Raw genomic sequence first — 27,478 nt, 5'->3', positions numbered from 1 at the left:
TATTAGTGGCTCCCCCTAGCGGCAGATCAAGCAACCAGAGAAGCACATCCAGGCTTGCAGGCACCACCTGCAATCTATCCTGCACTTATCACCACCCTAAGAGGGAAGAGGGTCCAGGTAACTCTTGGGAGTGAAAAGTCCCCTCCCAAAGATTGGGGCATTTGTATACCCCATCCAGGGGACCAGAGCCTAACACAGAGACATCAGATTACCTCGATAACCAGCTCCTCTACGCAAACAACAACCAATGACAGAGAGGGTAACCCCAGACTGCCCTCCATCTCAAGCTATTAGAGGGCAGTGGAGTCACACTCACAAGTGCGATAAACCACCTGGGAGCTGAACCAGGGGGACCAAACTCACTAGTTTCCATTGCTAAGAGGTGAAGACAACAGGTCAGAGGTAACCTGGCTTGCTAAAATACCTATAAGGCAATACAGGACCAGCGCACCTCTCCCCAGCACTGTCAAGGAACGACCCTTGGGGACTCAGAGTTGGGGCCATAACCCAGTCCTAGCACCCCTGGTTCTTGACCAAGTAGCCAGATGAGAAAGAATCAGCAAAAGAATGCAGGAAACAGGAAAGATCACAGGGAAAAGTCACCCCCAAAAGAAATAATTAGTTCCCCAACAATGGATATCAACTTAAACAAAATGATTCAAATAACAAAGGAAGAATTCCAAATATGGATTGTAAGAAAACTCAATGGAAGTGAAGAGAAAATAGAAACGCAACACAAAGAAGCCATAAGAACAATACAGGAAATGAATGAAAAATTCTCTGAAGAAATTGAAATATTACAAAAGAACCAGACAAAAGTATTGGAAATGAAAGAAGCATTCAGGAAGAACTCATAACCACGCTGGAACCAAAGACTATTCTCTCTGAAGGTCCCTGGGTTTCAGCTGGACATTAGGGTGATTCTGTACCAATATCTCTTAGGTAGCATTTTCAAAGGATCTTCTAATCCAATGTTGTTTTTTCTGTATTGATTAGCTTAAAATAGAATATGTCCTTATTTGAGAACCTTGGCTTTTCTTCCTTCTTTCCTTTATTTCTCTCTACTTCTTTCCTTCTTTTATAAATGGACAAATAAGAATTGTGTATGTTTATGGGATATAAAGTGATGTTTTGGTATTTATATACATTATAAAAAGATTAAATCAAGCTAATTAATATATACATCACCTCACCAACTTACCATCTTTTTGGCGTGAACATTAAAAGTCTATTCTTTTAGCAATTTTGCCATTTCCCACTCTTGTTCAGACAGGAAGAAGTCTCACACCCTCTTTGCAGAGGGGGACTTCTGGTCGGAAGCAGTCACTGCAGCAAGCTGGGGAAGAAGGTGTGTGGGGTTCCCACTTTCTTTTGTAGGCATGGTGAGGGGTCTTATAGCCCCCTTCTAATGAAAGATTCTAGAAATTTATCTTCCAGAGCAAGTTTGGGAAGAGGCATGGGGGGTGATGCCTCTTCCATTCTTGCTGGGAGAGGCCTTCAACCTCTTTTCATGGAGAGATTGCAAGGCTAGAATTATCATGGAAGCAGCTGGGGATGGGTGCAGAGGGTACCCACTCTACTGTTCAAGTGAGCAGAAGTCTCACACCATCTTTCCAGGAGGAGACTTCTGGTCCTGGGTTACCCCTGAAGCAAGTCAAGGGAGAAGGTTTAGGGCATGCTCACTTTTGCTTTCAGTCACTCAGAGGTCCCCTAGCCTCCTTAAAGTGAGAAATTGCAGGGATTTACCCCTGGAGCAAGCTAGAGAAGAAGACACAAGGAGTGCCATCCCTCCCATCTAGGCTGAGGAAGTTTTATTTTTCATTTGCTGTGTAAGCTTCCAGATACTGGCTTCACAGGGACCAGGACCACAGCTAGCTGCTGGAAAATTGAGCATCCAAACCCTTTCCAGGGGGAACTTGGAAGCTGGCCTGATCGCAGGTGTTATGATTGCTGGGAATGCTCACATGCTTCAAAATCCCCCTTTGTTCTTTGTGCCTGGGGTAAATCCTTCAATCCTCTGTCCCTGTTATTCCTCAAGGAAGGTGGCTTAATGGCCAGGTCCTCTGGCAGGCACTGCAAAATTTGTGCACTACTTGTGTGGCACAAGCCCCTAACTGCTCAGGAGGAAGCTGAGAGTTGGGGATTCCTTCCAGATTGGAATGGGGTTGGTGTGCAAGTGTATCTCTGTTTTTCTCTACCCGTTTTGATGTGGATGTTTTCTCACTCATCCTGTGTGTAGGCGTCTTTCAACTAAAGTCTGTCTTTCTCTTGGAGAGAATTGATCCACGTGTAGGTGTCTGCTCGGTGCATGCCTGTGGCAGGAGGGGAGTCAGGAGCCTCCTCTTCTGCCATATTGTCGCTGACATCACCCTGAGAACATTTACCTTTTATATACACGAGACACAAGCCCATCTCTTCCGCAATATACGTTATATATGTGCATGTGTGTCTGTAAAGATATATTTCTGCATATATGAATAATTTATTTGTATTCCAGGAGAAAATATAATCTAGAGAAAAATTTTAAAGCAGAAATGTTGATTCTTCCTCCCCAGCCTTTTAGTTAATCAAGAGAGTACATGGATTTGTGGGATTTTCAAAAAAAAAAAAAAAAACCAGAGCAAAGAGATGGGCTATTTTGTAAAAGAAAAAGTACCACGTTACTTACTGGAAAATAGATAGGAGACACACCGTTGGGGGCAAACTGTGAGGGTTCAGAGGAGAGCAGGCAGAGAATGGGTAGCTGATGAAAGCAAACAACGCCACTAACAAACTAAATGCCACCCAGGACCATATTTTGAAGCCTCATTCTAGATCCAGCAATTAAAATCTCTAGTCAAATTAATGAAGATATTTCAGAACTTTAACAACCAACATTATCTTTTTAATGAAATACAATTCACATCATCGGACAGAAAACAAGCTAAGTTTCCATGGTTTCTGCTTGCCTTCTTTGTTTTGTTTAGTTTCTTTGGCTGCTAGCCCGATGTTTCACCTGAGGCAAACAGATGTTTCATCTGACCCAAACACCCCAGAAAGGAGCCCTTGTCTGTCCGTGAGAAGAAGAATGAAAGTACCCTGATGGCCTCCAGAATGTGTCTGAGGAACTAATTATTAATTCAAGATGTTGCCATGACAAAGTACATTTCAAAAGTCTGTACACTGCGTCCAATAAAGTAAGAGTGCTTCCTTAACTGCTTTGCTATTTATTTCTCTGCTGTAAAGAAACACATATCAGGCCACTATTAAGGGTTTGTGTAAATAAAAATTCCTTACTAAAATTACTGTTGATGGCTATACTTCTTGATTTATATTCATATTTTTTTCATTTTTTTTTAATTTAGAAAGGAGAGCTTTATTTCTCCTTTATTTCTCATAAAGAGTTGGAATCTGTCAGTGGCCATTCCAACAGGCTGGAAAGCCAAGCCCCCAGCCGGAAGCCAGGGGAACATGCTTCTAGGCAAAGACAATGAGAACAGGAATTTATATTGAGCATGATGGCCAAATATACACATTTAGCAAGCTATAGGAGGAGTTACCAATATGAACATTTCAACTTTATTACATATTGAGTAATTATTATCCAAGGAGGTTATGCCAATTTATACACATATGCCAGAAGTAGTTAAGACTTTCCTATTCCTTCATATCGTGTCCCACATTTTTTTTATGCAGGCATGTATTGCTATAAGCTTTCCTCTTATAATTGCTTTTGCTCTATCCCATAGGTTTTGTGCTTCTGTTTTCCGTGTTGTGTTTCCATTCTCTTTTGTCTCAAGGAATTTTTCAATTTTTGTTTAATTTTTTTCATTGACCCAATCATGTTTCAATTAGTTTTTATATTGCATATCTCTTAACAATTGTTGTAGTTATTGTTATTTTTGATAGCTTTTTTAGTCTTAAAATACTTAAAATACAAATGGTTTACTCCCTATAATCATAGTATTAAAGTATTCTGAATTTGTAGATATTCTTACTTTTACTCATCAGTTTCATACTTTCAGATGTTTTATTATTACACATTAGCATCCTTTTCTTTCAGATTGAAGAACTCCCATTAACATTTCTTATAAGATAGATTTGGTAGTAATTAATTCCCTCAGCTTTCATTTGGATGGAAATGTTTTTATCTCTCCTTCATGTTTGATGGGAAGTTTTACCGGATGCAGTATACTTGGCTGACAGGTATTTTTCCCTTTAGCATTTTGACTATATTATCCCACTCTCTATTGGCCTGCAGGGTTTCTGCTGAGAAATTCAATGAAGCCTTATTGGGCTCTGTTGGATGTGACATATTTCCCTTCTCTTTTTGCTTTGAGTGTTTGTTCTTTGTATTTGTTTTGATAATTTGATTATAATGTGCCTTGAGGAGCTTCTCTTTGGGTTGAACTTGATTTGTGACTTTTCAGCTTCCTGTAACTGGAAGATGTAGTCTTTCTTTAGATTTGGGAATTTTTCAGACATGATTTCCTTAAATATCCTTTATAGACCTTTTCTATCTTATCTCCTTTGGGAATTCCTATTATGTAGAGATTAGTTTGCTTGATGGTGACCCATAATTCTCACAGGCCTTCTTTACTTTTTTTTATTCCTTTTTGTTTTCGATCCTCTGATTGAGTAATGGCATATGTTCTGTCTTCAGGCTCACTGGTTCTTTCCTGTGTTTGATTAATTCTACTGCTGATGTTTTCTAATGAGTTTTTCAGCTCAATTATTGTACTGTATTGTATTGTCTTATTTCTAAGATTTCTATTTGGTTTTTACAATTTTTTCTATTTATTTTTAAAATTTCAAATTTTGTTCCTGGATTGTTTTCAAAGTTTTATTTAGCTTTCTATTTGTATTTTCTTGTGATTCCCTAAGCATCTTTAAGAGAATTCTTTTCAGTCTCAATTCTTTTCAGACATTTCATAGATCTTTAATTTTTCTGGGTCTATTGCCAAAGCTTTGTTAGTTTGTTTTGTTGCATCATATTTCCCTGAGTTTTTATAATTCTTGCATCATTTACATTGATGCTTGTACATTTGGGGAGACAGCCATCTCTTTCAGTTTTTGCAGTTGTTCTTTGGTGGTGTTAGACCTTTACTAATTAGCATTGAAACTTAATTTCTGACCTGTTATTGCTTCTTTTCCTGGGGAGCACTTATAGTGAGCACTAGACCCAAACCACTGCCCTGGAACTAATTCATTGCTCTCCTATTGTTTCCTGGTTTGGGGAAGTCTTATAGTGAACACTGTAACTGAAATGCTGCACTGGAACTAAATCACTGCCCTGACTTTGTTTCCATGTCTGGTGAAAACTTGTAGGAAGCACTGGAACTTAATCCCATCCCTTTAATTTTTTACAGGATAAGGGAAATCTCCAGGCAAGCAGCTGGGCTTCATGGGAAATCTGGCCAGGTATTGGGGCCTTCTCATGGATTGTGCCTCCTGCAGGCCTATGGTGCTGACCAATCTCTTCAGCATTGCATTCCCACTGATCTGAGCACAGAGTAGCTGCAATTAGTGTCCAGTTCTTTGGCTCCAGGAGGTTCAGCCCTCCCGGTACTCTCAATGGTTCTTGTGGGATGGGACCAAAGTGCGTTTCTCATGAAGATTTCCAGATCAATGGGGAGGTTGACTGTTCACCTCCAATTCCTTCCTCTCAATCAGCAACAGTGGGTCTAGAAAAATTTTCTGTGATTGGATTTACGATGGCTTGAGGTAGTGGATGCCAAAATCTGAAATGACCATTTCTCTTACCAGTGTGGTTTCTTTTGATTCTGTGGATGAGTTTCTTCGTTTTTCCCTGAGTTCTGGTAAATTCAGGGTGGTTTATTTATCTTTGAATAGTTTCTAGTTGAACTTTTGTGGGGAGACTGATGCTGGGGGATCTTCTATTCCACCATTTTGTTCATTGCCCATTAATTGGACTCTTACGCCCTCCCACAGCTCTTTTCATTTATGGACAGTTGTCTAATTGGCTATTTATTTATTTTGAGACAGAATCTCGCTTTGTTGCCCAGGCTAGAGTGAGTGCCCTGGCATCAGCCTAGCTCACAGCAACCTCAAACTCCTGGGCTCAAGCGATCCTTCTGCCTCAGTCTCCCGAGTAGCTGGGACTACAGGCATGCACCACCATGCCTGGCTAATTTTTTCTATATATATATATTAGTTGGCCAATTAATTTCTTTCTATTTATAGTAGAGACGGGGTTTCTCTCTTGCTCAGGCTGGTTTCGAACTCCTGACCTCGAGCAATCCACCCGCCTCGGCATCCCAGAGTGCTAGGATTATGGGTGTGACCCACCGTGCCTGGCCTCTAATTGGCTTTTTGAAGGATAGAGGCTGGTATCTCCTATTCTGTTAGCTTGCTGATATCATCAAAGAGTTTTATTTTTTATTGTAAATATAATTAATGCATAAATATGGGAAAGGCATTGGGGACTGGAACTGACAGAGACCAATTTTTTGTTCTTTATACTTTTCTTTAGAGGAAATCATTATTATAATTTGAAGACATTTTAATATGTATATAAGCATGAGCGTGAATTTTTTCCCACTTTGGCACACATAGAGTTATCTAATATTATCAACTACAAATTATTCTATGGTTTATAAATAAACCATAATGTTAAAGCAATTCTCTATTTAAAATATTTAGTTTCTATTTTTTTGTCATTACACATTATGCTATAATTTTTATACTTACATATGATTTCAAAGATGTATTTACTTCTATTAATATATAATGAATTACTATAAGTGGAAGTGCTGAGAAAAAGTGGCTATATGTTTTCATAGATATTGCCAGATTGCTCTATAAAAAAATTTACCAATTTTATTCTCTGACTAGAAGTGTATGACAGTGCCTATTTTCCATATTTTTGCTAACGATGAGCATAACTTTATATTCTTTGCCATACATATATGATGGCTAAAAGTTGTTGCTGTTGTTTTTGTTTGTTTTTCTATATATATGAATGACATTGAGAAGCTTTATGTTTAGTAGATATGTGCATTGTTTTTTTTTTTTTTTTTTTTTTTTTTTTTTGAGACAGAGTCTCACTTTGTTGCCCAGGCTAGAGTGAGTGCCGTGGCGTCAGCCTAGCTCACAGCAACCTCAATCTCTGGGGCTCAGCGATCCTACTGCCTCAGCCTCCCGAGTAGCTGGGACTACAGGCATGCACCACCATGCCCAGCTAATTTTTTGTATATATATTTTAGTTGGTCAATTAATTTATTTCTATTTTTGGTAGAGACGGGGTCTCGCTCAGGCTGGTTTCGAACTCCTGACCTTGAGCAATCCGCCCGCCTCAGCCTCCCAAAGTGCTAGGATTACAGGCGTGAGCCACCGCGCCCGGCTATGTGCATTGTTTTTTAAAATAGTTACCTATTTGAGTACTTTGGACATCTTTATTGATTTGTGAGTTATTTACATATTAGGGAAATTGCTCCTTTACTACATCAAATGCTGTCAGATATACCACAAGTATACTTCTAACTTATTTATATTTTAAATTTCTTTATGCTTTTTTCACTGTACATAAACTTTAAAAGTTTTTAAGTTTTCAAGTTGATCTTAATCTTTTCTTATATGATTTTGTCATATTTTAAAATTTTCTTTATCTCATGATTGTCCATCTATATCTCTTTATGGTTTCATTTTTTGCAGTTAATGTTTTGATCTATCTGGGAATTTACTTTGGATTTATCTCACCCCACTCCCCTAAAACTAGCCGATTATCCAACACCATTTATTAAGTCATCTCTCATTTCCCCATTGATTTGAAATGCGATATTTATTGCACTGTAAATTCTTCTGCTTGTATTTTTTTGATTTGTTTCTCTTCCTGCAGCAAGACAAAGTTATCTTAGTTACTTAGCTTTATAACAAGTTTTAATATCTGACAGAGCTAGTTTTTAGTTTTGTTCAGATAGGTAGGCTTTTTAGACTCTTATATGATTTGGATGTTTGGACCTTCCAAATTTCATGTTGAAATTTGATCCTCAGTGTTAGATGTAAGGCCTGGTGGGAGGAGTTTGGGCCAGGGGGGAAGATCCCTCATGAATGGCTTGGTGCTCTCCCTGCAGTAACGAGTAAGTTCTTGCTTTATTAGTTCACACAAAAGCTGGTTGTTTAAAAGAGCCTGACGCCCTCCCTCTCTTGCCATGTGACACGCCTGCTCCCCTTTCACCTTCTGCCTTGATTGGAAGGAAGCCCCTTGAAGCCCTCACTAGAAGCAGATGCTGGCCGCCATGTTTCTTGTACAGACTGCAGAATCCAGAGCCAAATAAACCTCTTTTCTTTATCAATTTCCTAGTCTCGGGTATTCCTTTGTAGCAACACAAAGCAGACTAAGATAGATCCTATCAGGACTTCCAGAGTGAGGTCCGAAGATTCAACAAGCAGTTGGACAAGAGGCTCTGGATCTTTGAAAAGAAATTAAGAGTAAAATTTTAAAAACTGATGGCAGTGAGAGCCATCGGTTCACAGGAAACAGAAAAACCATGAGAGTAAATGAGATCTCATTGAGAAAAAGCCTGAGGAAGATGTAAACTCGGAGGCCTCCTGTCCAATGGAACTCCCCCGCACATGTAAGCAATTTCCGTCAAATGTGTGTTGATCCCTTAAAATTTTTCTGCTTTTAAAAATGTCTACCAATGGGAAAGACAATATACTAAAGTGTTCGGGTAAAACTGAAAATCAGAAAAGGGTCTTACCCAGAGTAAATATTAAGTGGAGGTTAGGGTCCTTACATAACTCGACACTTTAGGGCAGGGGTCCTCAAACTTTTTAAACAGGGGGCCAGTTCACTGTCCCTCAGACACTGGAGGGCTGGACTATAGTTTTAAAAAAACTATGAACAAATTCCTATGCACACTGCACATATTTTATTTTGAAGTAAAAAAACAAACGGGCAAAAACACCCACATGTGGCCCGCGGGCCGTAGTTTGAGGATGCCTGCTTTAGAGCAATGACTTTTAAATGTTACTGTGACCTCTGTCATAGCATTTATCATGCTGAATTGGGAATGTGTTTGTGTTTCAATCTTTCTCTTCACCAGTCTGAACTCCTAGAGGTCAGGAACTCTCTTACTAATTTTTTTTTTTAGCCTGGAACCAAAGAGGGTGCTCAATAAATGTTATAATTGAATAGACCAAGCACCCCAACTGTAGGCCAACAAGCTTTTCCTATTGAACCAGACAGGCGGGAGACAAGTCTACAGTATTTCTGTCATCATAATAAACTTAGTTGTAATGTGGGCATTGCCAGCCCTTTTTGATTTAAATTATCTTCGCATAGGCTGATAACTTGTGGACCACATGGGAATTAATGACCTGCTATAATTAATTACTCTAAATCAGTCCAAGGGCAGATGTTGTAGGTAGGGATTGTTATTAAAACTTGAAGTAGATAGGAGCTTGCTGGTTTTGGAAGATTTTGTTATAAAAATGGCACCTTTTTACTTTTTGAGTTGAGAAAGATATTTCTCTCATAGGGTGTAAGGGAAGTCTATTTGCACATACATTATCTCAAACACATCCCACATCCTGGCCTACACAAGTGCTACCTAGTAAATAGGAGGAGAAGGCAGAATCTCCGGGGAGGCCAAGTGCTGGGATATTGTGAGGTTTGTCGTCACAGTCAGGCTGCTTTCTTTCTTCCGGACGCGTTTCTGGCTGATGTTACCCTTTGTAAGTAGTCAGATTTTAGGAAACAGAATAAAATTAATCTTCAGCAAGGATTACTTTTTCCCCTAAACTGGAGAATATACCTTTTAGTTTTGCTCCACACTTTTTATTTTTTTTTAAACTCTTGGGTCTAGGTTAGTAGCTCAGAGTATGGGCAGAACATCATAATCGCGAGACTAAAATGGTGAAGAGCAAAACGTCATCGACAGGTTAGAGGATGGAGTTGAAAAAGGCTTCTCCTGATTCTTTTCAGAACCCATTTTTCAAAAGAAAATTTTTAAGGTTGACCCAAAATTTTGTATCTTGTTTGATTCTTTAATCAACAATAGTGACTAAATAGTTCGTGTCTTTGAACATTTGATTACAAAACATTTTGACATAGTAATCCATTATAGACACCAGAGTGTCTGAGAATGACTAATTTAAGGCAATGTAAAAATAGCAAAAATTCCAAGAAATCTGTGGGGCATCTAGACAGCATATATCCCTTTAAAGGAAAACAATTATTTCATGTGCTTATTCAGAACCCAAGAAAAATAGGTGTTTCTTCACCATAGCTTGTAGTCATTGGTTTTACAAAACAAAGCTCTTCCTTTTCATTTATCAATATTTGAGATCCTCAGGATGTTTGATAAGTGAGGCTCTCAGTAATGAAGAGAATTCATTTGTGGATTTTAAAACAGTTCTTCTGTCTTCCACATATTTTTGGTGCTTTTCAGTTTTAGGTAGAAAGTCAAACAGAGTCATTTATTTTTGGCCAATTCGGCTTTGGATAGAATGAAATAATTAAAGTCAATTCTAAATATTATATTTTACCTCCTTTTAAATTTTGCTTTATTTTATGGCCTTCTTCTGTGGCCTAAAATATACGATGCTAAAGCACCTAGCACACAACATCTGTCATGGAGTAGGGTCTCAAAATTAATGTCCTTTATGTAAAATTTCAAAGATATTTTCAAAAAAAAAAGAAACTAACATTTTTGTTGAGAAAATTATGAGGGATAATAGGAGACACTGGGGGTATTGTAAAGTAACTTTCATTATAAGTAATCAACTCTCATTATTATATATCAGTCAAGAGGAAGATATAGAACACTGATATGTCAAAACACATGCACACACACACACATAGACTCCAGAAATTATTGTGTTTTTCCATATTCTTTTTCTCCCTAAATTTCAGAGCACTGATGGTTAACTGTTTTGGATTAAGTGACTCATAAACCTATTCTGCCAGATTTGGACGGTTGAAAGCATCCCCAGTTTTGTTAATGAGTGTCTGCACAGCAGCTCTCGAGCCGTTTGCCAAGAAGCAGTAGACACTGGCAATTAACGTAAAAGGTGTCTGTATCGATTTGTGCAATAGCCAGCATGCGTATTTCTCTAAACACACCTTTAAAAAATACTAAGAAATGCAGTGCTACATGCCACGTGTAATGAGACCCCCCCAAAGTTTTTAACAGATGTGAGAAATGTGCCCCCCACTGACTGAGAGGCATCAGTATTCTAAAGTTTCATCCTATAGGTAATTTTGGGGAGAGAAAAGGAGTGGAAATCCCAGGGCTCGCTTCTGCTGGGAGGCAGATGATGTGGTTGCAGGGGTGGAGGAGGTGGAGAGGGAAGAAGATGATGAACGAGGAGAGCAGAGTTCTGGAAAAGGACCTCAGGAAATGGCAGAGAAATGGGATTCTTTTTTAGCTACCCAGAGTGTGAAACATTCAAGAGAGGGAACAAAGTCTAAATGGATGTAGAGAAAGTTTTCTGTAAGGTGTGTAGTATTTAAAATCCCTGGATTAAACCCTTTAGAAGATATATAATAAAAATCAACTGTATTTTTTTTTTTTGAGTCAGAGTCTCACTCTGTTTCCCGGGCTGGAGTGCAGTGATGTCATCATAGCTCACTGAAACCTCAAATTCCTGGGCTCAAGCAATCCTCCCGGCTCAGCCTCCCAAGAAGCTGGGACTACAGCCCCGGGTCACTACACCCAGCTAATTTTTCCATTACTTTTGTAGAGTTTGGGTCTCATTATGTTGTCTAGGCTGGTCTCAAACTCCTGGCCTCAAGCAATCCTCCTGCCTCAGCCTCTCAAAGTGCTGGCATTACAGGTATGAGCCACCATGCCTAGCCTGTAATTCTTTAAGGTTGCTGAACAGTGCTTTCCAGTGTGGCCTCTGTATAAAGACAGAACCAAAATGCACTTCTTGGGCTTATAAGGGCTTTTACATAGCTTGTTTAGAGGCTGTGATGGTTAGTTTTATGTGTCAACTGAACTGGGCCATGGGGTGCCCAGATTTATTTCTGGGTGTGTCAGTGAGGACGCTCCCATATGAGATTAGTATTTAAACCAGCGGACTGAGTAGACTGCCCTCCCCAATGAGAGTGGGCATCCTCCAGCCCACTGAGGGCCTGAACACAACAAAAGGTGGAGGAAGGAGGAATTTGTCCCCCTTTTTTTTCTGCCTCACTGCTTGAGCTGGGACAGCTCAGCTTATCTTCTTCTGGCCTTGGACTGAGATTTACACCATTAGCTCCCCTAGTTCTCATGCCTTTTGGTTTGACTGAATCACACCACCAGCTTTCCCGGGTCTCCGGCCTGCATCCGGCAGATCATGGCCCTTCTCAGCTTCCGTAAGTGCATGAGCCAATTCTTCACTGTTTATCACTTGCCTCGTCTCGTCTCGGCTTTTTTCTTTCTTTCCTTCTTTCCTTCCTTCTTTCTTTCTTTCTCTCTCTCTCTCTCATCTCTCTATCACCTATTGGTTCTATTTCTCTGAAGAATTCTGTTTAATACATAGTTATTAATTGGATAAATGCTCCATATTAGTTTCATTTTTTTCCTTTTATTTCATCATATTATGGGGGTACAAATATTTTTAGGGCTACAAATATTGCCTCTGCCCCACTCCCTAGTTTCATTTTTTGTTAGAAATCTTTAGTATGTTCATAATTGAAAAAAGGTCTAATTTTTAAAAACACTAGCTTTTGGAAATGTCTAAGGTTACTCTAACCTTACTTGTCTTCAATAACTTTTCCTCTCCTTTTTCCATTTACAAGATCTGTAATTATTTTTCATTAATTTTCAGTGTGCACAGCTAGAGTTGGGAGTGCATTGTAAGAATAGAGAAGAGGGTATATAGACCTTCTGGAAACCTTATCTCACTACCTAAGCTTTTTGGGATCTTGTCCTCCTCTAAAACTTTACTGTTATGTAACATATGCTGCGTGTAAATGTGATATTTATGTCTCTGTATTTCTTTTCCTTTTTCCCAGGTTTTGCATTAGCCAGGACCTCCAGAAAGATGCTGTATGGTTAGTTGCTTTGACAGTCTTATTTCTTCTAATGGAAACCCTTCCCTTTGCATCTTATGTCTACTAGAGCATTCAGTGGTGACAACAGGTAAAATATGACATAAATGTCTTTACCAAAGCAAGGCAAAAGTCCACATCTAGCTAGAAAGCTTATTATATTTCTCTACAGGATAGAACAGGAAGGAGAGAATAGAAAAAGAGGGAAGGTGGGAGGGAGCAAAGAAGTGTTTGAAACAAGGAAACAGGAGTAAAATGGAAATCATAGAATAAATGGGAATAAGAACTATTAAAGTTAAAAATTCTCACTGCTCTCAGATCTACCTCTTTGTTGACAACAGAAATTTCTCACCTTGAATATATATAAACCTTCTTCTAGAGAGTGGAATCTTAGATCTTCTTTGATAGTAATATTTATCTTCTCCTAACTGACCTTCCCTCTCTTTCCTCATGGACCACAAGGTGTGGAGATCAACCCTGACTAGTCGTGCAATCTTGGGCAAGCCCCTTCAGCTTCTTCTTGGAGATAAGGGCAATGAACAGCATCCTCTATCTCCAAATCTCATCCAGCTATGCTCTCACCCCACAACACTTGGAGCAAAACACTCCATGACTTTGGTTTCTTCAAAATGAAAGGTATATGGGTATCTTTTAAATTAAGGATACCATGGACAAAGATGACAGAAGATGGAAGGGAAGATGTTATCTACATTGCCCAAAATTAATAAGGGACTGAAACAAGAATAAGACAGAAGGCCTAGGAGAAAAAGGCAAGAATATCAGAAGACAATCTGCAGAAGAGGAACTCTAAATGGCTACAAGCAGAAGAGATGCTCTAATTTATTAGTAATCAGAGAATTGCTAATTAAAAAACAGCAATTCGGTATTATTTTACTCCCATAAGACTGGCAAATATTAAAAAGTTGGATAATGCCATAGGAGGTTAGAGTTGGCAGCCATTGTGGAGAGCGAGCTACAAATACTGAGTCAAACACACACACACACATGCACACATACACACACAAGCACACACACAGACCTGGGTGAGAATTTATTTGTAATATATCTTAGAAGAAGAATTGCTGAGTCATTATAGACATTACAGATTACAGAGATTCTGCTCCCAAGATATGTTACAAATATATTGTCACCAGGTCCATATGGGATCGTGAAGCTGTTAATTTACAGTAAAGTTTGTGGTGGGAGAGAGCTGGAAGCAAGCAGGGAGAGTTGTTATATAAAATTGACGCTTGCACACCATAGTGTTAGTAGTAGCAGATTAGATGTACATAAAGCCATATATATTAGAATTTAAAACTATTATGTTAAGTGAAAGTATGAAACAGAATTAAATTCATTTATGACAGTTTAAAATACACGCATGCATACACACACACAAACAATAGGCATGTTAATTTGAAAGTTTTGCAGCCATAAACCCCAGCCATTTAGAAAGAATGATAATTTTCAAGAGGAATATTTATGATTGCTTGGTATTTTGGAGATTATTGAGCTTACCTCAGTCTCCCTCGGAGAGAATCTAGTTGTTTTTTAATCTAGAAGAAGACAACAGGCAGTGGCAGCTTTGTGGACTGATCTGAGAGAAGACGTTGGCCTTGTATCTTCATTTTCAAGATGTCTATGTAAGAACCTGTCGAAACAAAGAGAGAAAGAAGAATGGAAGCAAAACGCATTCTATTCAGTACACAGGCAACACAAAATTCCTACATATTGTACTATGCATACAAAATTTATAGAATTTGTTATGATACTGTTTTACCACATTAATGCTATAACAACCTGGGATAGATTATAGCATTTTGCAGTGGAGGTGCTCCTGAATCAGGACCCAAAGTGCAGCCTTTCACAAATCCATTTCCTTTTCTTACCTAATTTTAAAGAAATCACTTTTAAAATCTTCACACACCAATGAAGGATTCTGCATGCTGTAATTTTTCTTATGTGTGGTTGCTCCCAATTTTCCTAAGACATGATTATTGTCATTTTAAGTTTTTACAAGATTTGTCTTCTCAGAACACAGAATGCCTTTGCTAATCTTATTTAGATATCATTGGAAGGAACTAAGTTCCTCATTAGACTAGTTTTAAGTTCATTTTTAAAATTATAAAAGTGATGTCTTTTTATTGTAGAAAATGTAGAAAAATAGAAGAAAATAAAAATTACCTATGATCTCACCATTCGACACAGCTAGTTTCAACGTTTGGTAAATATACATAAATTATCTTTTCTTCCTATGCTGCTAAAAAATTCGGATCATATCATATTGCAATTATTTACTTGCTTATACAATGACTTTGTTCCAGGACTATTTTAATTTGGCTAATATACATACCCACAAAATAAAATAAACTAAAAAATGAGTGGAAAAGGAGATAAGATGAGAGAAAAATAAGACAAGAAAAGGTAAGAGAAAGTTAGGTTGTGAGGTCAGTACACAGTACACAATGAGCTCTAGTATATTTGAGAGAAGTGGACCACACATGTGGCTCTAAGCCTCCTGGGAGCCAATGCAAAAAATCAAGGGCATGATTTCCAGAGGCCATAAAATACATACCATAATGAAATCAGGTGATATATGGCTCTTGCTGATAGTAGGCCTAAGGAGTTCATTCCATGAATCATCAACCAGTAGACAACATAGTGAACAAGAACCTCCTTAATATTTTCCCAGTAATTACAATACCCTCATTCATAGGACTTGGAAGAATCTCTTTGCAAACCATACATCTGATAAGGGGATAACATCCAAAATATATGAAGAACTCAAGCAACTCAATAGCAAACCCCCCCCCCCAAACAAACAATCTAATTTAAAAATAGGCAAAGGACTCGAATAGACATTTCTGAAAAGAAAACATACAAATGGCTAGCAAGTATATGAAAAAAATGCTCAATATCACTAATTATCAGGAAAATGCAAATCAAAATCACTATATCACCTCACATGTGTTAGAATGGTTATTATCAAAAATATAAAAAATCACAAGCATCAGTGAAGATGTGGAGAAAAGGGAACCCTTGTACATTGTTGGTGGTCAATTCATATAACACTTATAAAAAAAACCCATTAAGGTTCTTTAAAAAATTAAAAATAAAATTCCCACATGATCCAGCAATCCCACTTCTGGGTATATATCCAAAGGAAATGAAATCTGTATGTCAGAGAGATATCAGCACTGCCATGTTTATTGTAGCATTGTTCACAAGAGTCAAGATATGGAATCAACCTAAGAGTCTATCAGTGGATAAATAAAGAAAATGTGGTACATACACAATAGGACACTCTTCAGCCATAAAAAGAAGGTGATTTTGTCATTTGCAACAACATGGATGGAACTGGAGGACATTATGTTAAGTGAAATAAGCCAGGCACAAAAAGACAAATACTGGATGATCTCACTCACATGTGGAACCTAAAAACGTTGATCTGATGGAAGTAGAGAGTAGAATGGTAGTTACCAAGGGCTAGGGCAATGGAGGTTGGAGATTGAGGAGATGTTGGTCAAAGGGTAAAATATTTCAATTAGATAGGAGCAATGATAAGTAGATATATTTTATATCATGGGAAAAAGCTATAGTTAATAATATATTGTATTCTTGAAAAATGCTAAGAGAGTAGATTTTAAATGTTCTTACAACAAAAATGATAACTTTGTAAGGTAATACATATGCCAATTAGCCAGATTTAGCCATTCCAATGTATACATCTTTTGAAAGATAATATTGTACATGGTAACTGCCTACAATTTTGTCAGTTTAAATAGATAAATACAGTAATATGTGTGGAGCTGGTACCACGACATCTGGTACACAGATGCTTTGTATCAAGGCTTTATTTATTCTTTAATTTAATCCTCTCTATTGCTTTGCTTTTCGTCACCCTTTGCAAAATATAGTTGTGGGATTACCAGCCTAAAAATCTTGATTAAACTGAATGTGACTTTGAAGGAAAAGAAACTGGTAATATTATAAGAAGCCAGATCCTAGTGGCTTTATAAAACCAGTTTAATTATTTTAAATGCAATTGTATTTAAAATACATACATTCATGTATTCATTTGAGATAAGCTTCTAACTCTAAATATTTAAATAAGACCAGCCACATTCCTGTAAATTGTACAGATCAAATTTTATTTTCTACCTTTATTTCTGTCTGTTATATTCCACACTCAAGAAAAGCCATGTGCTCTGATTTCAATTTTACTCAGCAAATATTTGTGATTAAGTATATACGTTTTTAATCACTGCCTTTGGCAGTAAGGTAAATGACAATTGTCCATAGTTCAAACGAACTTTTGGACTATATTATATTATCTCTCATCAGTTATTCCTTAATAAAATATTCTTAGGGAGGGTTACAATTATGAAATGATCCTTCCTCAGGAAAGTTAATTTTTTTAGAACATATTCATATTTTTACTTCTGTATTTTTAATCCCTTCTGCAGGCAAAGTGATAAATTTAATAAATGTTTAAAAACTTCGATTATCTCCGCTTCTGTATATTTCATCACTATTTCTTTATTTTGTTATTTATTTTCTTATCGTCAATATTGAAATGGCTCGAGTATCTCCTATGTCCCATGCCCTTTTTCACTCTCTCCTTATAATTTGTAGCCAAATATCATTCCACTATCCTGCCACTCAATTTCTACTTATTCCTCATTCCACTACAATCTTGCTTCTGTACCTACTTCATCACCAAAAATAATTTGCTAAAAACATAAAAATTTAATAAACAAATATAATAAATAATAAAATTCCATATGTACAAAAAATAAATTGGGAGGCGTCAATGTACCAAACTTCAAGCTATACTACAAGGCTATAGTACCAAAACAGCATGATACTGGCACAAGAACAGAGACATAGAGCAATGGATAAGAACAGAGAACCCAGATATAAAACCATTCTCATATTGCCATTTAATCTTTGGCAAAACACACAAAAACATACACTGAGGAAAGAATCCCTATTCAATAAATGGTGCTGGAAAAATTGGATAGCCATATATAGAATACTGAAACAGGATCTGCACCTCTCACCACTTACAAAGATTAATTCACAATGCATGACAGACTTAAACCTAAGGCATGAAACTTTACAAATTCTAACAGAAAATATTGGAAAAACTTTTATGGATATAGGTCTAGGCAAAGAATTTATGGAGAAGACCCTAAAAGCAATCACAGCAACAACAAAAATAAATAAATGAGACCTGATCAAGTTAAATAGCTTCTGCACAGCCAAAGAAACAATCAATAGAGCAAATAGACAATCTACAAAATAGGTCAAAATATTTGCATGCTATATATCTATAAAGGGCTGATAACTAGAATCTACCAAGAACTCAAGCAAAGAAGCAAGAAAAAGTCAAACAACCCCGTTAAAAAGTGGGCAAAATACATGAACAGAAATTTTCAAATGAAGATAGGCTAATGGCCAATGAACATATGAAGAAATGCTCAACATCTCTAATCATCAGGGAAATGCAAATCAAAACCGCAATGAGCTATCACTTATCTCCAGTGAGAATGGCCTTTATCAAAAAGTCCCCAAATAATAAATGCTGGTGTGGATGCAGAGAGAAAGGAACACTTATATAGTGTTGGTGGGATTACAAATTAGTATAATGTCTATGAAAAGTAGTATGAAGATTCCTCAAAGAACTACAAGTAGACCTGCCATTTGATCCAGCAATCCCACTACTGGGTATTTACCCAAAGAAAAGGAAGACATTTTATAAAAAGACATTTGCAATCAAATGTTTATAGCAGCACAATTCACAATTGCAAAGATATGGAAACAACCCAAGTGCCCATCAATACATGAGTGAATTAATAAAATGTGGTATATGTATAACATGGAGTACTACTCATCTAAAGAAGGTGAACTAATACCTTTTATAACAACCTGGATGGAACTGAAGACCATTCTTATAAGTGAAGTATTGCAAGAATGGAAAAACAAATACCACATGTACTCACTACTAAATTGGAACTAATCAATCAACATTTATGTGCACATATGGAAGTAAACTCAATGGAAATCAGGTGGGTGAGAGGGGTGAGGAAGGGATGGATAAATTCACATCTAATTGGTACAATGCACATTATCTGGGTGATGGGCATACTTAATAACTTTGACTCAAACTGTACAAAAACAAATTATATAACCAAAACATCTGTAGCTCCATAATATTCCAAATTTTAAAAATACATAAAATATAAATAATAGAAAATAAATTGCAAACATCATGACATTCCCTAAATAATTCAGCAGGTATTTAAGAATAGAGGCACTGTTTTTTCTAACCAATACAATTTGCATACACTCAAATTTAAAAATAACTCTGTCACAGCACCTATAATGTAGTCCGAATTCAAATTTTCCCTAATTGTTTCCAAAATGTCTTTATAGCCATTTTGGTTTTGATTCATGCTTTTATTTGATTACAGACTCTTAATCTCTTTTTGTCTAAAACATTCCCTCACCCTTTGTTTTGTTTTGACATTGATCTTTTTGAAATACCTAGGTCTTGTCCTGTAGAATGTCCCACATTCTGGATTTGGCCCATCCTGTAGTGGGTGGCAGACAATCAATCATTTACTTCACTGAATGAATTCCTCTTGGTCCTTCAAAGAGCTCATATAATATCCCCAGCTCTCAGACGACCATATTCTCACTAAAATGTTCAGGATTCCCTTCCTACCATTGGGAGACAGAGCACCAGAACGGCCCCCAAATAGTAAATCTATGAATATTTACAGTTGACAGTAGTTGTGGAGCACTGTTCTTTACAAAGATTTCCCTTTCCCATTTCCCCCCATTCTGTCATTTAGAAAAGCTCAACTTGATATTAATATACCTTTAATAGTTTTTATTAAAATCCTGACAATTTAATTTTCAACCATAAAGATGTGCCCCTCTGTAGACTCTGAGTTGTCAGGGAAAGGCAGGTCAGTAGGTAGATCATACAGAATTAACAGACAGAAAGCCACATACAGAATAAATTGTGAATACCTCGAATTCTTTGACCACACATCCAAAAGGATTTCAAATTCAACATATTGACATTTATTAAGCACACACTATGTGCCATGAATTGTGGACATGGACACAAAGATAAGAGAGAAACTGTAGCCGCCTTCTGGGGACTTGAAGTCCAATTACATACACAAGTAATTTTGTACAATCCAGCCCTTAATAAGGCTCTGTAAAGGCACAAATAACAAACAGCAAGACAGGACAGGGAGCTCTGCCCTGTCCACAGTGACCCAGGGGGCCTAGTGGAGGGGTGGCACCTGAACCAGGCCCCGTACTGGGCATGCTGAGATCTTACCTAAAATAAGCAGTAGGGGATAGGGAGGCAAGAGCATTAAAATGCTACATTCCATTAGCAAAATAAGCGCCAAATGCATCTCATAAAGAGGCCAAAGTCTGCTTAAAGGAGTATTAAGGAATAAATACAACATGGAGGTAGGTATTTTTCATCTGGGTACTTTCAGTGCTGAGTGAGTGACTGGTTCCCCAATATTTATGGGAAGTGAAGTGGATTTGCAAATTTCTTCCTAGATATTTAGCCAACCTATATTAGGTTGTGGGCACCAGAATGGTAGGAATGGGTTTTATATTTCCAGGGACACGCAGTTTCACCTCTGTGGCCTGTTGTCCCTTAATTTTCCCCATGCAACCCATCCATGGGGTCTGCAGTTGAGCCCTGAATATAAAAGCCATTCTCTACAAGGGATGATAATTGTCCTGTAGGAAGTTCCCCTGCCTTGTCTCTGTCTTCAGACACGAGGTAAATGAAATCTCTGAAATATTGATGAGTAGAAATGACTCTATTAATAATGAAAATATGGTAACAGCAAGATCTTACATGTGAAAGGAGAGAGCACACTTCCCCGAAATCCAAGCTCACATGCCCATGCTTAGCTGCCCCTGATTGTTCTGTGGGAGGACAGGGAACCCAGTGCCAGAGGATGGAGTCATTCTGTCACAGAGAGAATGCATCCTGGAAGAATGACTAAAATTATTGTGTGGGTGGCAAAGGAAGAAAAAAGCCTTTGTCGAAGAAAGAACAATCAATATCTTAATACTGGTGCTGTTGCACCAGGAAGCCAAGAATTCCCATTGGTGCTGCCTTGTGGGATAAAAGACAGAAGGATGCCTGGGCACCCCAGGAGTGGAAAGAATGAGGGAGCTGTTGGAAGAATGTGGGGACAGCTCTAAGCATCATTCCTCCTTTCATTGCTTTTGGCGTCAGCATCCCTACTGGGCAGAATGACGAGGCCCCTGCAGAAGGGAGTCGAAGACAGAGACACTCAGAAATGTGAATTGAGTGCTCCCTGTGAGAGTCAGTGCAGACACAGCGATGCATAAAACTGGCCCAGTCCTGTTCCACCGGATTCACCGTCTAGCGTGAAAGACAGGAAGGTAAACAAGTCATATTCAAGTAAACAAGAACGAACTACAAGGGGCTAAATAAGAGGATGTGGTTGGAGCTGAGAAGAGGATATCTAACTGTTTGTGTGTGTGCGCCATGCGCTGGGGATAGGAAATAATGAGGGGGTGGTGATCAGGGAAGATTCCTGGGAGAGGAGTGACTAAGCTGCAACCTGAGCTGTGGATAGGACTTAAATAGGAGACAGGATGAGGGTAGAATGTTCCAGGCAGAGAAAACTCTGGGGGCATGATATGATCTGATGCACAATTTTATACAATTTACTCTACCTGAAGAATGGAGAACAGAGGGGAGGGCACCAGAATGGCTGCAGAGAAACCAGTCAGAAGACTATTGTAATCGCTCAAGCGAAAGATAATGATAAAGGCAAAACTGACATCTTGCCCTGAGACTGACCTTATCCACCCTTTTGGGTAATAAAGAGTACTATATGTCATAGCACTCACGGTACATTTTATTAAAATTCACATAATCATTATGCAAACAGAATTATGTACTACTGTGTAAGCATTGAGCTGTAGAGATTGCTTATTTTCTCTATTGAGGAATCCACCTCTTTTGAAGTTTTGGTTCTCTTGCAATACAAGTACAATTTTCCCCAAAATTGCTTATAATTTTTTCTTTGAGAATAATTATGTTTTGTTCTTGGTGGTGACCACTGACATAGAGAGCTGTTTTGCAAACATGTGCAAAGTTTTCTGATTGACTGGATGGTCAATCCAGGAAGGAGAGGAAGTCAAGGATGTCCCCAGGTTTCTGAGTGTGGGGCTGAGACGCAGGCCCCAGGTGCAAGAGCTAATCTAGGCAGGAGGCCTGGGGCAGGACTGCAGGAGTGTCTTGAATGTGTAAAAGAAGAAAAGAGTCTCTATCTGGAGGACAAAAAGTTCCTATTCCTCGCTGAAATGACCCACATAGGAAAGCGCCTAGACAACATCAAAGAGAAAAACAGAATATGGCAGTGAATTTAAACTTGACCTTCACCTGATGAAACAGTCAGAGCTCCATGGCTTTTTCAACCAGTGTTGACCTAGAAATTACACAATTCCACACCTTTATTTAACTAGGGAAACAGAGGCCCACAGAGGTTATGTCGCTTGTTTAAGGTCATGTAGCTAACAGAACTTAATTTTTTATATCACGTAATTGCAAAACAACTTAAGTCACTTGGCTTATGTCTTGTGCATCCTTCTGTACACAAACTAATTGCAATCCCCACTTTGCTGAAAGCTCTTTTTAAATTTTCTTTTAATGAAATGAATTTTGAAATTTACAACACATTTTCCTCAATTAATATTTGTAATTCTACAAGGGGAATCTTTCCACTATTTAGGCATTCATACATTAATTGAGAAGTTATCCGCAAACTTAGTTCCATAGGAATTTTCGTATAATTACCGATCAAGGATATTCTTGATTGCTTCTTGAAAATTTTACTGACAGATAACTGTTTTAGGCAATAATTTGGGGTGCTATAAGTCCTTGAAATTAAGGAACCTTTCTTTTGCTGTTCGTCTTCTCCACACAGGGCCATACTGAGACATGTTCATATCCAAACCAAACCTGGATATTTTAAAACCTGTGTGTATGTGTGCATGTGTGTGGTCATTCAGTATTTATTTAGCAGTGAGGCTTCCTGTACTGCATGGGGAAGGGCAGAGGAGAAGAGCCATCAGGGGCCCCGAAAACCTCTCCTCTCCCATCCGGCACAGTTCTGCTCTGGCTCCAAACATGAACACCTGTTCAGCAAAACAAGAATCCCTCCATTAACCAAAGCCACCCTCCCTAGATAGCAGTTTGGGTTTCTAAGTGTTCGCTTTGGGTATTTCAACCCTGGTACCCATCCTAAGAAGTTTATCAAGTAATTCCTCTGCCTTGGCCCATTTCCAGTGACTCACTCTTCAATCTCTCTGGTCCCAGGGTGCTCAGGCCCCTTGGGCGTGGCCTTCCTAGGGTCTGTCCCCTGGAGAGGGACCATTCATCACTTCTCATCAATGCTTCTTTTTCTTTAAGACCCTAATCTCAATATACGATTAAGTGATCAATAATAAATACTGGTAATAATAATTGATCAATAATAAATATTGATTATTCAATTAAGTATACAATTAAGTGATCTAATTAAATACCCCAAACTTTCCTTTTTTAACCCCCATGATTGTAATTGTCGTATTCTGTCTGTTTTGAACCCTGGACCTGGGACTTTATTAACACCTGTATTGTTCACCACAGAATCCCAACAGCTAGCTACTTGACACCTGGTTTATACTTATAATATTTGCTGCAAGAGTGAATGGATTAAATTAATCCAAAAGACCGATAATCCACTGTTCCTATTAGGGATGGTTCATCTGTGCATGATAACATCCAAGAAAAACGTGGCTGAAATAAGATGAAAGCTTATTTCTTCTTTATGCAAAAGAATGGAAATAGGTTGTCCATGACTGTAAGATGGGTTTATGAAATTCTCAGAAACCCAGGCTCTTTCTATCTTGCTGCTTCGTGTCTTTGGTATGCGGCTTCTGCCACCTAGTCCAAGACAGCAGCATGAAGTCCAGCTGTCATGTCTGCTTTCCAGCTACTGGGAAGAAGGGGCTGCAAAGGAGAATGCTGAATGCTTCTTCCTTTGAGGACACTTGCTATGTACAGAATTGTCTCCTTCCTTATAAGAGAAACACCAGGGAGCTCGCTCTCTCCCCCCACCGGCCCCCTGCCGTTAAGTGCACAAAGAGAGCATGTGAGCACACAGTGACATGGCGGCTGCCCACAGGCCAAGAGAAGAGACCTTAGAATGAAACCACCATGCTGACACCTTCATATTTTACTTCTCAGTCTCCAGAATTGTGAGAGATAAGTTTCTGTTATTGAAGTCACCCAGTCTATGGTATTTCGTGATAGCAGCCGGAGCTGACTAATGCAATACTTTCTGGAAGATGTACTTGATACTTTCAATATGGGTAGCACATAGTCACATGGCCATACTTAGCTGTAAGGGAAGCTGAGAAAAATAATCTGTACTCTGAAGAGCTGTGTGCCCAGCTCAAACCCAGACACTCTATGAGTAAGGAAGAGGAGAATGGGTTGTGTCAACTTGGCATCCAAACACACCCTTTTTATTAAAACTTAGTTTTCAAATAAAGACAATAGCAAAAACTTGCCTTTGTCTATCATGATGCGATTATCCCTTATACAACTAAAAACATGCTAACCCTCTCCCCAAAAGATGATACAGAGTCTAGTTGAATCCTATCCCCCCATTTGACAGCTTGAATGTAAATGATGAGATGTAAGGGTAATGAGTATGAATGCATTTCGTGTTAGATGGTGGGAGGATGGGAGAAAAGAAAAGAAAAAAAATTGGTTAACATGTACACAAATGTATTCATATCAAAATAAGGATGACATACTTATAACCATTAGAGTACTTTTTTTCTGCAACTGGTCAAGTGGTTTAAAGTGGCGTTTATAAGTATTTTCTTACGCTATCCATTTTGTAGTCCCTCTGCAAACTCATTAGTTGGTCATGGATCCCTGTCTGGTGGTTTGACCCCAACTTTATTCCTGAAGGGTCAGAGCCACTAGCAGTTCTGCCTGTATTGTTTTGTTTTAGTTTCACATTAAAACCTTAATCTCAGACATGAGAGTACTAAAATGCACTCCAGGGGATTGCCTGCTTTCCATATACTCCTATTTAGCCCCTGCCTTGGGTAGTAGGAGCCCACTTTCCCCTCGATAGTGCAAATCACTCCTGCCAGTACTTCTTTGCTGTCTGCCAAGACACTGGCATATGGCGCCCGAAGTATTCAGTTGGTAGTGTCAGCTACCATCGCTGTGTCCCCCGTGGGAAGCATTTCTCCCTGCTGAAATAAGCCTTGTAGACCTGCATAACACAAAATCATGGAGGTGGGAAAGATCTAGAGGTGCTATTGAGAGGAGCCAGTCTTTTGGAAGCTACCACTTGGTTCTTGGACTCATGAATCCTGGTGGTGGAAGAAACAGCCCCAATGATTGGTTGTTGATTTAGAGGATATACCACATCCTAGAGGATATTACTTCAGCCTCACAAGGTGTTTCCTTCAGTTGGTGTTGTAACTCTCAAAAGTCTATTTTCTCAATCTACCAGGTCAACACAATAAAGAACAATAGAATAATAATAGAGAACATGATAAGACCACTGAATGCTATGAACATGAGCCAGTAACTTTACATCATTTGCTGTAAAATGAGTTTCTTGGTAAGAAGTTATTCTGTGTAGAATAGTATGAAGGTGAATAAAGCAGTCCGTGGATGGTGATTTTTGCAGAAGCTTTGCATGTAGGGAAGGCAAATCTATATTCAGAGTAAGTGTCTATTCCAGTGGGAACAAAGTGCTGCCTCCTCTATGATCAGAGTAGTACTATGTAATCAATCTGCCACCCGGTGACTGGCTGACTTGCCCAGAGAACCGTGTTTCTCACTCCAACCTTCCTGCAGCTTCCTGGCACTCACCCTATAATTCAAGCCTGTTAGGTTCCCTCCCAGTTTTGGCTGCCGTATAAAATTAGCCCACCAAGCCTAAAATCTGAGTTGGGCCCCTTCTTTTAGGGGTAAATGCTTATTAGGAATTTCTTGTTTTCCAAGTTCTTAGAGCCACCTAAATTTCCTTTTTCTTTTCTTCCTCTTGCACATTTACTTATATAATGTGGATATTGCTTCTGTGAGTGGTTTGATCTTACATATATATATATGAAACTATCCTAGCTACTTTTTCTGGTTCTCTTTTCTTAAGAGGTGAAAGAGGGGATTCGGGGAAATTAGAAAATTATGTCTCTTTGCCACCATATTGCTTCCAGGTTCTATTGATATTTTTTCAAAGCCTCCCCAATGTCTTAATGTGCAACCAGAATTAAGAATCACTACTCTAGAGGGGTGGAGAAAGCTGGAAGCTTGGTCAAGCATCTGGATTTGCATTCCTCCTTATGCTGCAGGACTGGAAGGTACTAAGAGGAGAAATTGGAGAAGTCCCAAGAGGCCACTGTGCATCCAGGCTCAGGGCTCATCACTGTAGTATCCAAGCCAGGGTTCAAGCATCTCTCCATGCCTATGAGGATTCCAGGGCAAGGGATCTCCCTCACCCCTTGCTACTGTGTGATTTTATTAAAATGCAGCTCAAATCCCTGGAACTTTCATGGTCAGTTTGCTCTGAGGCAGGATTTATCATAAAACTTGGCCATGTATGAACTTGGCCAGTGTGTTTGATCAAAATTCCCCATTTGCCACAGTACTTGATACATAGGGTGCCTCCATTATTAGGTAGGTAGCTTTGGCCAAATGATATGTTCTAAGGCCCCAGGTATATTTGAGATACCATCCCAGGTTTCTTGGTTTCAATATCATCATTCAATCCTGGTTTTTGGTCTCTACAAAAAAAAAAAAAAAAAAGAAAGAAAAGAAAAGAAAAAACAACTAAAACCCACACAAATCAAAACAACAAAAAAATCAGTCTCAAACTCCCAAATCCAAGCATGATTTGTTATTATACAGTAGAAATGTTAGGAATAGGGGCTTTGGAACATTTTGTTTCTGTGCCTCTCTGACCCACCTCTATCTGAAGCTCCTAGTGGCCCTCTGGAGTTTCTCCGTGCATGGGTTCAGTTTCTAGCATCTTTATCACAGCAGCTGCTATAGTTCTTGTAGTCACAAACTGGTTCTTTAAAGTGAGCGTTGATTCTGCATGTTTTCCTTAACCAAGGTATGAGTTCTCTATTCTCAAGTGTGCCAAGGCTTTCCTCTGAGGACAATTCACATTATATTCCCTTGTGTAGTTTCCAGTGGCAGGTAGTCTACTGCATGGCCCTTTCAGGGAATGGCAATTTGAAGGAATGATTTAAAGCCCTCCAGAGTGATATCACTCATACCCTTTCTAAGTCAGGGGACTTGGGTTTTAGTCCTGGCTTTGCTAGAAGCTAGTTGACTTTGAATTCAGAGCTATTTCCTCAGGTAGTACCACAGGGCAATGGGTGTTGAAGGGACTA

General features: G+C 38.6%; 1 protein-coding gene across 2 annotated transcripts in view; it reads right to left on the bottom strand.

Annotated features, from left to right (window-relative positions):
• LOC105882541 (arylamine N-acetyltransferase 1-like) overlaps nucleotides 1–27,478 on the bottom strand; it is a 100,429-nt gene that overhangs the window by 14,965 nt on the left and 57,986 nt on the right. For both annotated transcript variants that reach the window (XM_075997237.1, XM_075997238.1), the window contains exon 3: nucleotides 14,501–14,633. The gene's annotated coding sequence lies outside the window, so the exon portion shown is untranslated. The remainder of the gene's footprint in view (nucleotides 1–14,500; nucleotides 14,634–27,478) is intronic.

The sequence above is a fragment of the Microcebus murinus genome, chromosome 24, assembly GCF_040939455.1.
Source record: "Microcebus murinus isolate Inina chromosome 24, M.murinus_Inina_mat1.0, whole genome shotgun sequence".
NCBI classification, from domain to species: Eukaryota; Metazoa; Chordata; class Mammalia; order Primates; family Cheirogaleidae; genus Microcebus; species Microcebus murinus.
The sequence above is the reverse complement of the archived record's forward strand: the minus strand, read 5'-3'. Positions and strand labels throughout refer to the sequence as shown.